The following is a 12,515-nucleotide window of genomic DNA, read 5'->3' on the forward strand; positions in this document are numbered from 1 at the left end:
ATAAATTTATTTTATGAGATTCTTGACTGTGTCATTGACCAATTTATACCAAAGATGATCATTAGATCAAACTCCTCAAGATTTCCTATATTGTTTAATAAAGATCTTAAATCTTTAACATTTAAAAAGAAAACAGACCATCAATTTAAGCAAACTGGAAACCTATATAATTACGACTATTTTAGCTCACTAACAGCTCAGTGTAAAGAACTGAGTAGTAAACTTTATAATTCTTATATTATAAAAAATTAATACTAATATTTATAATAATCCTAAATTTGTTTCGAAATTTATTAAGGATAGAAAACGCTGCAATGAAGTAAGTGTTTTTTTTTACCGTACGGGCTTAAAAGATTATTGATTTACAACACTACATTTTTTTTCCTAATTAACCAAAACCAAATAACTCCTTTCCTTTATCCCATCCCCCCTTGCCCCAGCCTTACTCTTGTCCTCTCCACTTCTTTCATCCATTCCACCCCTCTTCCGTCTTCATTCAATATCTTTGTCACACTCTCCTCTCTTTTTACTTCCCGAGCGTAAGCAAAGGAAGTATTGTAATCGAGTCCGTCGGCCGACTCTCTACTTTTACGTTTTCTCGATCTTTCATGACCCCTAGAAGACGAAGAAATAGGTCTCCCATTTCCGTCTGTCTGTCCGTCTGTCCGTCCGTCTGTCCGTCCGTCTGTCCGTCCGTCTGTCCGTCTGTCCGTCCGTCTGTCCGTCTGTCCGTCCGTCTGTCCGTCTGTCCGTCTGCCGTCCCGGATTTTTATTAGACAGATAATCTCCGAAAGTACTCGACCGATTGTTGTGAAATTTTGTACTTATATTAAGAATATCATGTAGATGGTAAAACGCTAACCAAAATTTGTCTAATCATCCCCACCACTAATGCGATGACGTCACTTCAAAATTGTACATAGTAAATGGGTTTTCAATTGTATAAAATAACATAGTTCTACACATGTAGTTTACAACTCTGAATCGACTTTTCACCCGAAACGTCCAGATTTTTGGAAAAAAATCAAAATTATAAAACAACATTTTGAAATTTAATTTTTAATCTGCTAACCAGAATGCTTTGAAATGTTGCAGATGTTTTAAGGCTATAAAGAGCATCATAAATCTTTAGTCAAAAAATATTTGCTTATCCCCTCCAAAAACTTGATGACGTCAGCTCGAAAGTTTGCCGAATAAATCATATCTAAAATGTACAAAATATGATGAGCCTCTACTTGTCATTTATCACTCCATTCATATTTTTTGGATTTGCATATACAGGGTGATTCAAGAAAATAAATGAAAGCGTAAATTTATTTTACTGATTTACTCAGGAACTACAAAACCGAATGCTTCGAAATCTTGAAGACATTTTAAAATTATCATAAGCATGGTAAATTTTTGATCAAAACGTATTTGGTCGTCCCCCCTAAAAAATTTACGATGTCACCACAAAATTTTGCTGAAAAAATCCTATCTAAAATGTACAAAATATGGTGAGTCTCTTCTTGTGATTTATCATTCCATTCAAATTTTTTCGATTTGCATATACAGGGTGGCTCAAAAAAATTAATGAATGCGTAAATTTATTTTATTGATTTAATCAGGAATTACAAAACCGAATGCTTTGAAATCTTGGGAATATTTTAAAGTTATTATAAGCATGGTAAACTTTTGTTCAAAATGTATTTGTTCATCCCTCCTAAAAAAATTGATGACGTCACCCTTAAATTTTGCTGACTAAATCCTATCTAAAATGCAAAAAATATGATGAGTCTGTACTTGTGATTTATCATTCCATTCATATTTTTTAGATTTTCTTAAGAGGTGGTTCAAAAAAATTAATGAAGTCAATTTATTTTATTGATTAAATTAAAGGCAACACTTATTATTAGTATTACACCCCAACCAACCCAATTTGGTAGACACAAAATTTGTTAAAGGAAAAACTCGGTTGAAACATAAGGGTAGCACGCTTATTTACATCGACTTTAACATTACAGACCTGCATTTGTTTTATGCGCTCACTTGGTTCCGCGAATGTGGAATAGACATGTTTATAATCAACCAATTGTGAATTTCACCGTCAAGAATTAAAATAAAACCCAATGTTTTATATAATAAGCGGAAGTCGAAGCAATAAAACCGATGGTCGTTTTGTTTACAGTTTCTCTGTTTGACTCTCACGTATGCTGTTACGCTTGTCATCTTAAATTAAGAATGTTTATACATAAACGATTTTCAGTTGCCCCTCATATTACTAGACAGCGGATTTCTGTCGGGCTACGTCACGATTATAGGGAGGGGCGTGCTGGATCGCCGGGTGATAGATAATCACCGAATTTAATCGGTACTAATTCCATAAATATAATTAACGATTTATTAATCAAACGGCTAAGTAAATGAGAACGGGAATTAACAGCAGAGTGCAACGAAACAGCGTTATTCTAATCTCAAATAAACGAAGTGCAGTCCGCAACCGCAATGAATTCGCATCCCGTACGAGCCGTACCGAGTTTGGCCTTGCCTAGCCCGACAGAAATCCGCTCTCTAGATATTACACACCGGCGCCGTATACGTGAGTAAATTGTTTCGTTATTTTATTGATTATAAGAAATCAATATTCAAAACGACCCAATTCATTTTCCCGAAAATTTGGGAATACAATAATTTTATTCTTAGTATTACACTACATCTATCCCAACTGATATACGTGTCCTTGCAAAAATGTTGATGACGTCATCACAATTTTTTTTCAAATTCCCACTACAAAAATGTAATGAGAAAGAAAAACACAATAGGCATGCAGTCGTCAAGTTTCCGACAGCGAGGGAAGTACTGTCTAAACTCTTTAGACCAATTTTTTAGTTACAGTCAGTTTTCTTTCAATCGTGCCTTCCATTTCTATCGCCCCCTCTTCTATTTCTTTTATATCTTTCTTTACTCCCGTTATGATTCCACCTTTTGCTCTACCCTTGCGTTTTTCTTTTTTTGCCCCTTGGAATTTCCACTGAAATTCCTTTGGGAACACGTCTTTCAGTTTGTTCCAGTCTCTCTCTAGTATTCATGTTTCTTTTAGTCCCACAAAATCAAAATTTTTCACGTAGTCCCAAAATAAATCATCTTTCTTTTTCAGACCCGCAATATTCCAAAAGAGTAATTTTAAACCACATTTATCTTTCCCATTCTTCTTTCCTATTCCCCTATTATGTACAAAATCTATATTCTTAAACCCAAAGTCTTTATTTGTCCTATCATTACTACACCTACACTACACCCTTGTTGTGTATCCTTTTTTTCTTTGTTCTTTAGCTGCCTCCCTAATTTCTTTTTGAATTTTTTGCTCTTGTACTGTCCAATCATTATCAATATTTCCTTTCAGTTTATTTTTATTCTTCATCACCTCTTGTTTTTCCTCCCAAAGCGTTTTAATCAGGATTTTCTTGCTTTCCTCTTTCCCTATAATTATTGTTTCCAACACTTTTACTTCTACTTCAATTTCTTTTTTCAAAAATTCCTCTACTTCTTTTGCATCTGTTTTTTCCCTTATTTCCATACCCGTAATTATAAAATTGTTTCTTCTTTCTTGCCTATCTTTTTTTTCCAACTTCTTCTCTAAATTATTGATTCTTTCTTCGAAGCTTCTCTCCTGCAATGATATTCCAACAGAAATGATGTTGAACCATAAAGTTGCTAAATATGGCCATGACATCGCGAAACTATTTGCTGAATATTTTTCATCTGTCTATTCCCATGATAACCTTAGGGATTATGATTGTTCTTCATTTATTAGCAACAGTATTAACGACCCTCTGTTACATGTCTTTATTACTCATGTCTTTGACAGTATTTTGAATCCGAAAGTATCATGCGATCCTGGTCCAGATGGTATTCCAAGCCTGTTTATATTTAGGTTGTCTCCTCTCATGTGTAACTTATTTAAGTTGTCACTGATTTGAAATTTCCAGATGCATGGAAAATTAGTTATATTGTCCCTATACCTAATCAAGTTGATAATTATCGTGGGGTGTGTAATCAAATGACGTTACCGAGTTAGTCTCGTCCTTGATTCGAAGCATCTGGCAACACTGGCTGAGCCATCCACTGATAAACCAAAGTGCAGGAATCGGAAGTCAGTATTTGCCTAGTTTTGTAGTCGAAGTCGAAGTGAGAACGCGGTATGGTCAGGAAGTGTGAATTCCTGGTTATTAAATTCAGTGCCAATTCTTGGCCCCTCTGTAAGTAATATGTAATACGTTTTATATAATACTGGCGTACCCTTATAGAGAACGTACCATAATTAGTATAATAGCTTTTATTTAATTTTTTATATAAAAGTAGGTAAGCAACGGTTAACGCGTTATCTTAATTTGTGTTTACTCTTACGTGTGACAACGATATTGTACAAATACCAGCTGCCCACACGATTATCCACTAAAAGTGCCGTTTTTTAAAAAACAATAAACGCCTTTATTAAAATCTGAATTACTGGATATCTACTCTACAGGCGCTATTGCAGTTAATTAACATAAAGTTTTTTTTTCAGATGAACATTTCCCCTTCAGCGGTGTTTGCACCTTTATAAATGGAAGAAATAGAGGTGAGTGTTTCTGAACCTAAAATGCAATAATTTTATTAATTAAGATCTTGTTTTCAAAATCTAACCATTACAATTTAATCAATTGGTTTTTAAAAATTCTATACATATACACATTTAACAATAAAGATAAATATAAAGGTGTTCGACCACACAACTAAGTTCTAAACTTTTAAACGCCTTCTTCTTTTTCAAACCAGTTCGTTAATTTCGTTCCAGAGATTTAACAAAAGATCCGGAACGACCGATAAGGGTAAAGAATACGAGGATGTGGTTCTCGCCATTGTTGTACTAAATTTAGTAAATGACGACACATTAAAAAAATTCCATATATCAGCAAGCGACGAGGACTTCGGCGCATTCGACGATATAGTTATGAAACTTGAATTGAATGCCCCAAAAACTAAAGTTCGAACACGCCGAGACGAAAATACCGTCCACAAGAAATTTTGGTTCAAAAATGGAGATTTCAACCTTAACAAATATCTCCTGAATTTTCGACAAATAAAGGAAGACGCTGATGAATATGTCCTATTTACAAATCGACCATTTAAGTGTAAGGACAATTTCTAGTTAAATAAAAAGTGGACCAAGTGGGTGCAACTTTTGGGTCATGAAAAGATGAAAATCTTTCGAAAAGCTTTTTCTCTGTTCGAGATCGCTCTATTTGAAAGAAAATCGTGCGAAATGATTAAAGCTCTATGGGGTGAGGAAGAGGCAACATTAGACATGATAATGATAATAATAATATAAGCAACATAGATCCAAAGGCATTTATGCAACAGCTATGGATAATGGATAGATGCCCATTAATAATACCTGAATGTGAAAACGTGGAAAAGGCCATCCAGCTTTGTCGCGACAAAAGTTCATTTTAGTTGGGGAAGGTAAAAATGAGGAAATCTAAGGAAAGAACGATTGATCTTGTGACAGCTCTGAATCTTATATTGAACGGTACCTTTCGCGAAATGTAAATATCACATATTAGAAGAAGCTTACGAAAACACAATTGTTGTAAATAGTGCTGACAACTTTGATAAAATAAAAGACACACTCGACAAATGTAAATTAATTGACATTGACAACTTTTTGCAGAAAAAATCAAACCTTAATGCTAATTATGTAGGTAACAAAAAAAATCTGTTCATGAAAAAAAAACAATTTCATTATTTTCACCTTTTGAGTGGTGGAAATTTAGAGTGGATCAATAGTAGAGGTGATGTTAGTGATCTAGAAGGTTATCAATTAACTAATAAATATTCTAGGGACGAAAACTCACTGTAGACAATAACATCGATCTAATAACAGGCGGTCCGGGAATCGGTAAGTCTGAGTTAATGAAGAATTTCAAAAATAAATGTCCACCGAAATATTGGACACCAAATAACGCAGACTTGCCGGTCGTTCATAAAACTAGATCGATTGTGTTTCGAAATGTGTTTAAAAAAAACACCGTTGTTTGCGTGTTGGACGCACTTGACGAAATGTTAAAAGAAAATTTAGACGTCGTTTTGAGTATGATTCTCCATTTCTCAGCAAAAGGTTTCTTTTAGTGGGTTACTTGTAAACGATAACTGAAAACTCGTGTTCAGTTTGCTTTCATTAAACATAAATGAACTAAACGAACACGAACAAAAAGATTACATTAGAAAATGTTTACATACCTATAATTCGGACAAAATTGACTGTAGAACATGGAGACATACTGCGACGTCTGGGTCAAATATTCAGGTTTCGTCAAAATAACTAAAAAATATGCTTATTTTATTGAAGAAAAATTTAATCGTTTTTACAGAGACAAAATCGGATTTGATTTTGAAAATCTGTAAGTCTACTATATGGTCCGTTGAAAAACCAAAAAGTTTTATATAAGAACGAAAACATCTCTAAATCGCAGTGTTAAAACTGTAATAAGTAGTGTTTGCTTAAGTAAAGTCAGATGAGAATGAATCCGAAATTTTCTACATCACTACATCACATTTACTCTGTATTCGGCTTTTTAACTTGTAATTTAATATAAAAAACAGAACTGTGCTATTAAATAAAAGCTATTATTAATAATGCATGGTATCGTTCAGTATTATCTAAAGATTTGCTGAATCAATTTATAACAAAACTAAGAAAAAGAAAAAAATCTACATAGGTAAAAGGTAAACAATGAGTTTAAGCGACTTCGGCAATTTTTGACGAAACTTAAACTTTTCAGTAACAGCGATTTATTTTTGAAACACTTGGTATGGATTAGGCATTACCTCGATACATTATCTACCAAAAGAATTGAATGGTTTGCGAACTGATGTCACTCATGGGAATATCTAGACAACAAATTTATGTTTATTCCCTAAAGATTAACAGCGAGTTTATCTTCGTGAAGCATGAAGTTTAGGATTTTTGTAGAAATTGTCACAGGTATTTATATTTTTAATGTTCAAAATGTAGAGTTCAAAAATGACGGTTTTAGTCTTGATTACTTGTTATTTGTAGAAATTATCCTTTGTGAAAATTAAGGTTCTAATAATAAATGTATGTTTGCAGGAATCGAAGGAAAACCAAGGAACAAAGTGCTGCCTCAGACCATTCCAGTACCAAATGAAATATGTTGTTAGGAGGGTTCCTTGAACATGTAAAATACATAAATTTTTTTTAACTTGTGACTTATTCATACTTATTAAAAAATTAAAAATGTTAAAACTGTAATGATTAATTTTTTTCTTATAACATTTGTTCTAAATACATTTCTAGAATTCATTATTAACTTCTTCCCAGGATAAAAATCCTGTTTTAATTTGCAATACCTTCTAAAAAAGTTGCTCTTTTTGGGGATGATACGACCGTATGTACTGCAAATTCTAGTTCAAATCAATTGAAATTATATTCCACTGAAATAAAGTGTAGTATTTATACCTGATACTAGAAGTAAGAAATGACCCTATCAAGTTACTCGGAATCTTTCTTGATACAAAACTGACTTGGGAAAAAAATATGTATCATAAGACAATTATACTATGAAATTATATACTATTAAATTCCTCTTGAAGCCTATTTTGCTTTTGTTCAAAGCCACATGCCATGTTGGTGTGGGGCCATTCTCCTCACATACAAAAAATCTTTAAACAACAAAGGAAATATATAGTGTAACATTTTAACAGCTCCAATATTTTACAATGTTTATTACAGTGGCGTAACTACCGGTGTTCCATGTGTTCGCCGAAACACGGGCCCACTGCATCAAGGGGCCCGGTCCGGTCACACGAACATTTTTTTTATTAGATTTTTTATATTATTCGAAAATGTGCGGTAATCCCAGGATCGATGGTTCATTGCTATTTACGAATTTTTTGCTGCAAAGGGCTGGACTTTTGGCGGCATCTCAATATCATAGACTCAATAAACTCGGGTTTTAGCGACCGGCACCAGCGGTCGAAAATGCATCAGCATCTGTTTCTAATAAACCTGCCGCAGTGTCGCAATCCCATTGGTGCAAATCTAACACCCCATGTAGTAAATTACCAATCTTTATCCGACAAAAGTATGGCTAATTTATGATGCAAGACAACAAAATACTTAAATTTTGTCCTCAGATCTACAGTAAAACTTCATGCTGTAATAAGACGTGAAAAAAAATTCAGTTTCAGTTGTGTTTTATGAACACTTTCGTATTTTCAAAACTATTTTAATTTTGTACTTGTGGTGCTCTTTTGGAATTATAAAATATATCTGATGTATGTTACAACTAATTTTTTAAGTAGAAAAGAAACTGGACTGGGTAATTATTACAGAATGACCTACCCGCACTAGTTTCACTGAAATTATCACAGCATGTTTCACTTTTCTTACAATACCTCTTTCGGTGGCTTCACCGGAAAGATCTTTTTGGAAATTAAAAATGACTAAAAATTTTTTAAGAAACACAATGGTCCTATGTAGATTATCTTCACTGAATCTCTCAATTGGAAATCAAATTGGTAGAAGCTTAGATGTGTCAAATTTTGTATCAACTTGTGCCCATTGGAAAGCAAGAAGAAAACAATTTTGAGATTAAAAAAAAATGGGCATTTTTATCTATACTATTATACTTACTTATATTATAAAGTTGAACAGTTTGTTTGGTTGAACGCGTTGAATCTCAGAAACTACTGATTCGAATTAAAAAAATATTTTTGTGTTGGATAGTCCATTTGCCGAGGAAGGTTATAGGCTATATAACATTAATAGAAGCGGAGCAGCAATGAAAAATATCGGAAAAACAGGAAAATTATTCCTCCTTTGACAGCTTCCGTTGCTTACGCTGCTTAAACGGTTAAAGTTACATAAAAATCCTGTATGATGGAATTGTTCCCTGCTAAAAGTTCTAAAAAAAAGTCCGCGACAGCATATGTCTACCTTTTAAGGTCGACTCAGTATAACCTTTTATATGGGAATGAAATTTGTTATACCCCTAAGTGTTAAGGGTGGCCCACCAAGTTTTTTTTTTATATTTTTGACAACAATTTTTATTTTAATTTTTTAAGATTTGGCATTAAAAATACATATAACTCTAAATTTTGACCCTTCTACCACCAACCCCCATTTTTTAATAACGATATGAGTATCTTTGCTTTCATACACAGATGCGCAATAGGGTTGCAAGATGGCTATTGAATATAATCATTGTCGTACGATAAATTTTTATAATTTAATCTTTATATATAAAAGGCAATGTCCCGACTGACATATCAACGCCCAGCCCAAACCGCTAATGATAGAAAGTTGAAATTTGAAGAGAATGTTCATTTTATACTGGAGGCATCGTTTAAGAAGGGATTTCTCGAAATTCATCCCCTAAGGGGATTAAAAATGGGTGATAATATTTGTATAGGACCAATATATCTACTGTAAATTTAGATCGTTACGTGAAACCTGGTACATTTTAATTCTCTTCAATACAAATAAGGAAATACGTATTTAAGCATTTTCGGAGATTCGAACCCTAAGGGGGTGAAAAGTGGTGTCTAAGTTTGGGCGGATAAGTTTGTATAGGAACAATATTTCTAATATAAATTGAAATTTTTACGTGAAACTTCGTATTAATGTTCTTCAACACAAATAATGAAACCCGTCTTTAAGTATTTTCTCAAATTCAACCCCTAAGAGGGTGAAATATGGTGGCTAGATTTGTGTGGGAATATTTCTATTGTAAATTTAAATTTTTACGTGAAACTTGGCACTAATTGTCTCCAACACAAATAATGAAACACGTATTTAAGCATTTTCCGGGATTCAACCCCTAAGGGGGTGAAAAGTACTGGCTAACTTTGTGCGGAAAAAAATATTTCCATTGTAAAATTAAATTTTCACGTGAAACTTGGTATTAGTGCTTTTAAACACAAATAATGAAACACTATTTAAGCATTTTCCGAGATTCAACCCCTAAGGGGGTCAAAAGTGGTGGCTAATTTTGTATCCGAAAAATATTTCTATTGTAAATTTTGAGGTGATGTTTATTTAAAACGGGGTATTAATGCTCTTCAACACAAATAACGAAACACGTATTTAAGCATTTTCGGAAATTCGAGCCCAAAGAGGGTGAAAAGTGGTGTCCAAGTTTGGGCGCCTAAGTTTGTATAGGAACAATATTTCTACTATAAATTGAAATTTTTACGTGAAGCTTGGTATTAATGTTCTTCAACACAAATAATGAAACCGGTGTTTAAGCATTTTCTAAAATTCAACCCCTAAGGGGGTGAAATGTGAAGGCCAAATCTGAATGGGAAAATATTTCTATTGTACGTATATTTATATTTTTACGTGAAACTTGGTAATAATGCTCTTCAACACAAGTAATGAAACACGTATTTGAACATTTTCCGAAATTCAACCCCTAAGAGGGTGAAAAGTACTGGTTAAGTTTGTATAGGAAAAGTATTTCTACTGTAAATTTAAATTTTTGGATGAAACTTGATATTAAATTAATGCTCTTCAACACAAATAATGAAACACATATTTAAACATTTTCTGAGATTCAACCCCTAAGGGGGTAAAAAAGGGTGTGGCTAAGTTTGTATGAGAAAAATATTTTTATGGCGATGTTTACTTAAAACTTGGTATGAATGCTCTTCAGCACTAATAATAAAACACGTATTTAAGCATTTTTCCAGATTCAACCCCTAAGGGGGTGAAATATGATGGCTAGATTTGTGTGGGAATATTTCTATTGTAAATTTAAATTTTTACGTGAAATTTGGCATTAATTGTCTCCAACACAAATAATGAAACACGTATTTAAGCATTTTGCGAAATTCAACCCTCAAGGGGGTGAAAAGTGGTGGCTAAGATTGTATGGGAAAAATATTTGTAAATTTAAATTTCTACGTGAAACTTGGTATGAATGGTCTTCAATACAAATAATGAAGCACGTATTTAATTATTTTCCGAGATTCAACCTCTAAGGGGGTGAAAAGTGGTGGCGAAGTTTGTATGGAAAAAATATTTCTACTGTAAATTTAAATTTTTACAGGGGACTAGGTATTAATACTCTTCAACACAAATAATGAAACACGTATTTCAGATTGTTTCGAGATTTCCCCCTTAGAAGAAAATTCTTATTGAAAATGCTTTTCATTTCATTTATTCATTATATTCTAAATAAACATTTTCTTTCCTTCTTTATGTATACACATATTTTCCTTAAATTAGTTGTATTATGATAATTTCATTTTTAGTTATAAGTATTTTATGCAATTCCATTTTCTTTTTCCTTCTTTACAAATATATTCATTTGATACTGACTTATGTAGATCTGTATAGATTTTAATATTAATATTAAATATATATTATTATTATCAATATTGCCCAAGACTTTTTAAAAAGTTGACATGAAAAAATCCTACGTAACTCAACTTGTATGGAGTAGAATTCACCAAAAAAATAAAGTTCAACTACTTTTAAAACATTTCGTACGTCAAAAATAAGCTTATTTTTGCTCAAATTTTCTGTTAAAAACGTTAAATGAGTTTATTTTAGAGGAAATTTTGTCAGTAAAAGCACAAAAATGATAAATAAATAATTAAATAAACAGTATTAAAATAAATAGAATGTCCGCTCCCAGTGTTTGGATAGGCTGATAACCCTAAAACGAAACGGCTATAAAGTTATTTGCTAAACGTTTGCAAACTAAAATTCCCACTAAATATTTGATAACATCCGAAGTTTCCTAAAAAAAGGTTCACTTAATAAATATGTATCTGTATGAGAAAAAACATTGGCGTGGCTCGGGTCACGTTTTGAAGGGCAAAGCAAATACTATCATACGCTTCGAATCAATTTTTCACTGTAAAAGGCGTTGCCAACACCTAAAATCAAACATAAAAATTTCGCTAAATATTAGATATAGATTTTGTTTACCGTTTCCAATCAACCATCAAATATTTGAACAAGGTAGATACTATTGCGTTATTAGTAGGTACACCATTTTGTAAACAAAATTGAGATTGAGGTTACAGCATGCTATAATTTCGGAGGCTTCCACGGTCGGAATCAATACATGATAATTTTCCGGGTTGGAACCGTGAACCTGAAGATGCCACCTACGAAAGTGTGCGAAACGTTGAGCCCTAAACTTAATTAACACGGTTCCAACCCGGAAAACGATCATGTACCTACAACATGATATGTACTAACTCAAGATTATTTTTTGTCCGTTATCAACAGTTAATTTTGTGTAAATACTTATAGATTTCCCAAGAAAAAACACTAATAAAAAATTAAGTACATTTACCTCATAAAAATTACGAAAACATGTGAAATTATTTCAAGAGTTTAAAAAATATTTAATAATAGATATTCCAAAAACATTGTGTCCTTAACATTTTATACAAAAGGGCAGACATGCATAGAATGATTCTGGATTTGTTGTGCATTACACAAATTGCAACATTCC

General features: G+C 32.7%; 2 long non-coding RNA genes across 2 annotated transcripts; one reads left to right on the top strand and one right to left on the bottom strand.

The window, feature by feature from the left end:
- The first annotated feature begins 3,944 nt into the window (after positions 1-3,944).
- Positions 3,945-7,294, top strand: LOC135123431 (uncharacterized). Its single transcript, XR_010279609.1, has 5 exons — positions 3,945-4,238; positions 4,547-4,600; positions 4,817-6,747; positions 6,804-7,006; positions 7,133-7,294. It is a non-coding gene; the product is annotated as an uncharacterized LOC135123431 (long non-coding RNA).
- A 4,312-nt stretch (positions 7,295-11,606) lies between these two features.
- LOC135123025 (uncharacterized) lies at positions 11,607-12,229 on the bottom strand. The gene is made up of 3 exons (XR_010279520.1): positions 11,981-12,229; positions 11,763-11,928; positions 11,607-11,705 (listed from the first exon to the last, which is right to left on the bottom strand). It is a non-coding gene; the product is annotated as an uncharacterized LOC135123025 (long non-coding RNA).
- Positions 12,230-12,515: the final 286 nt, after the last annotated feature.

The sequence above is a fragment of the Zophobas morio genome, unplaced genomic scaffold (assembly GCF_036711695.1).
Source record: "Zophobas morio isolate AGI-343-1 ecotype UQ-CSIRO unplaced genomic scaffold, CSIRO_AGI_Zmor_V1 ptg000006l, whole genome shotgun sequence".
NCBI lineage: Eukaryota > Metazoa > Arthropoda > Insecta > Coleoptera > Tenebrionidae > Zophobas > Zophobas morio.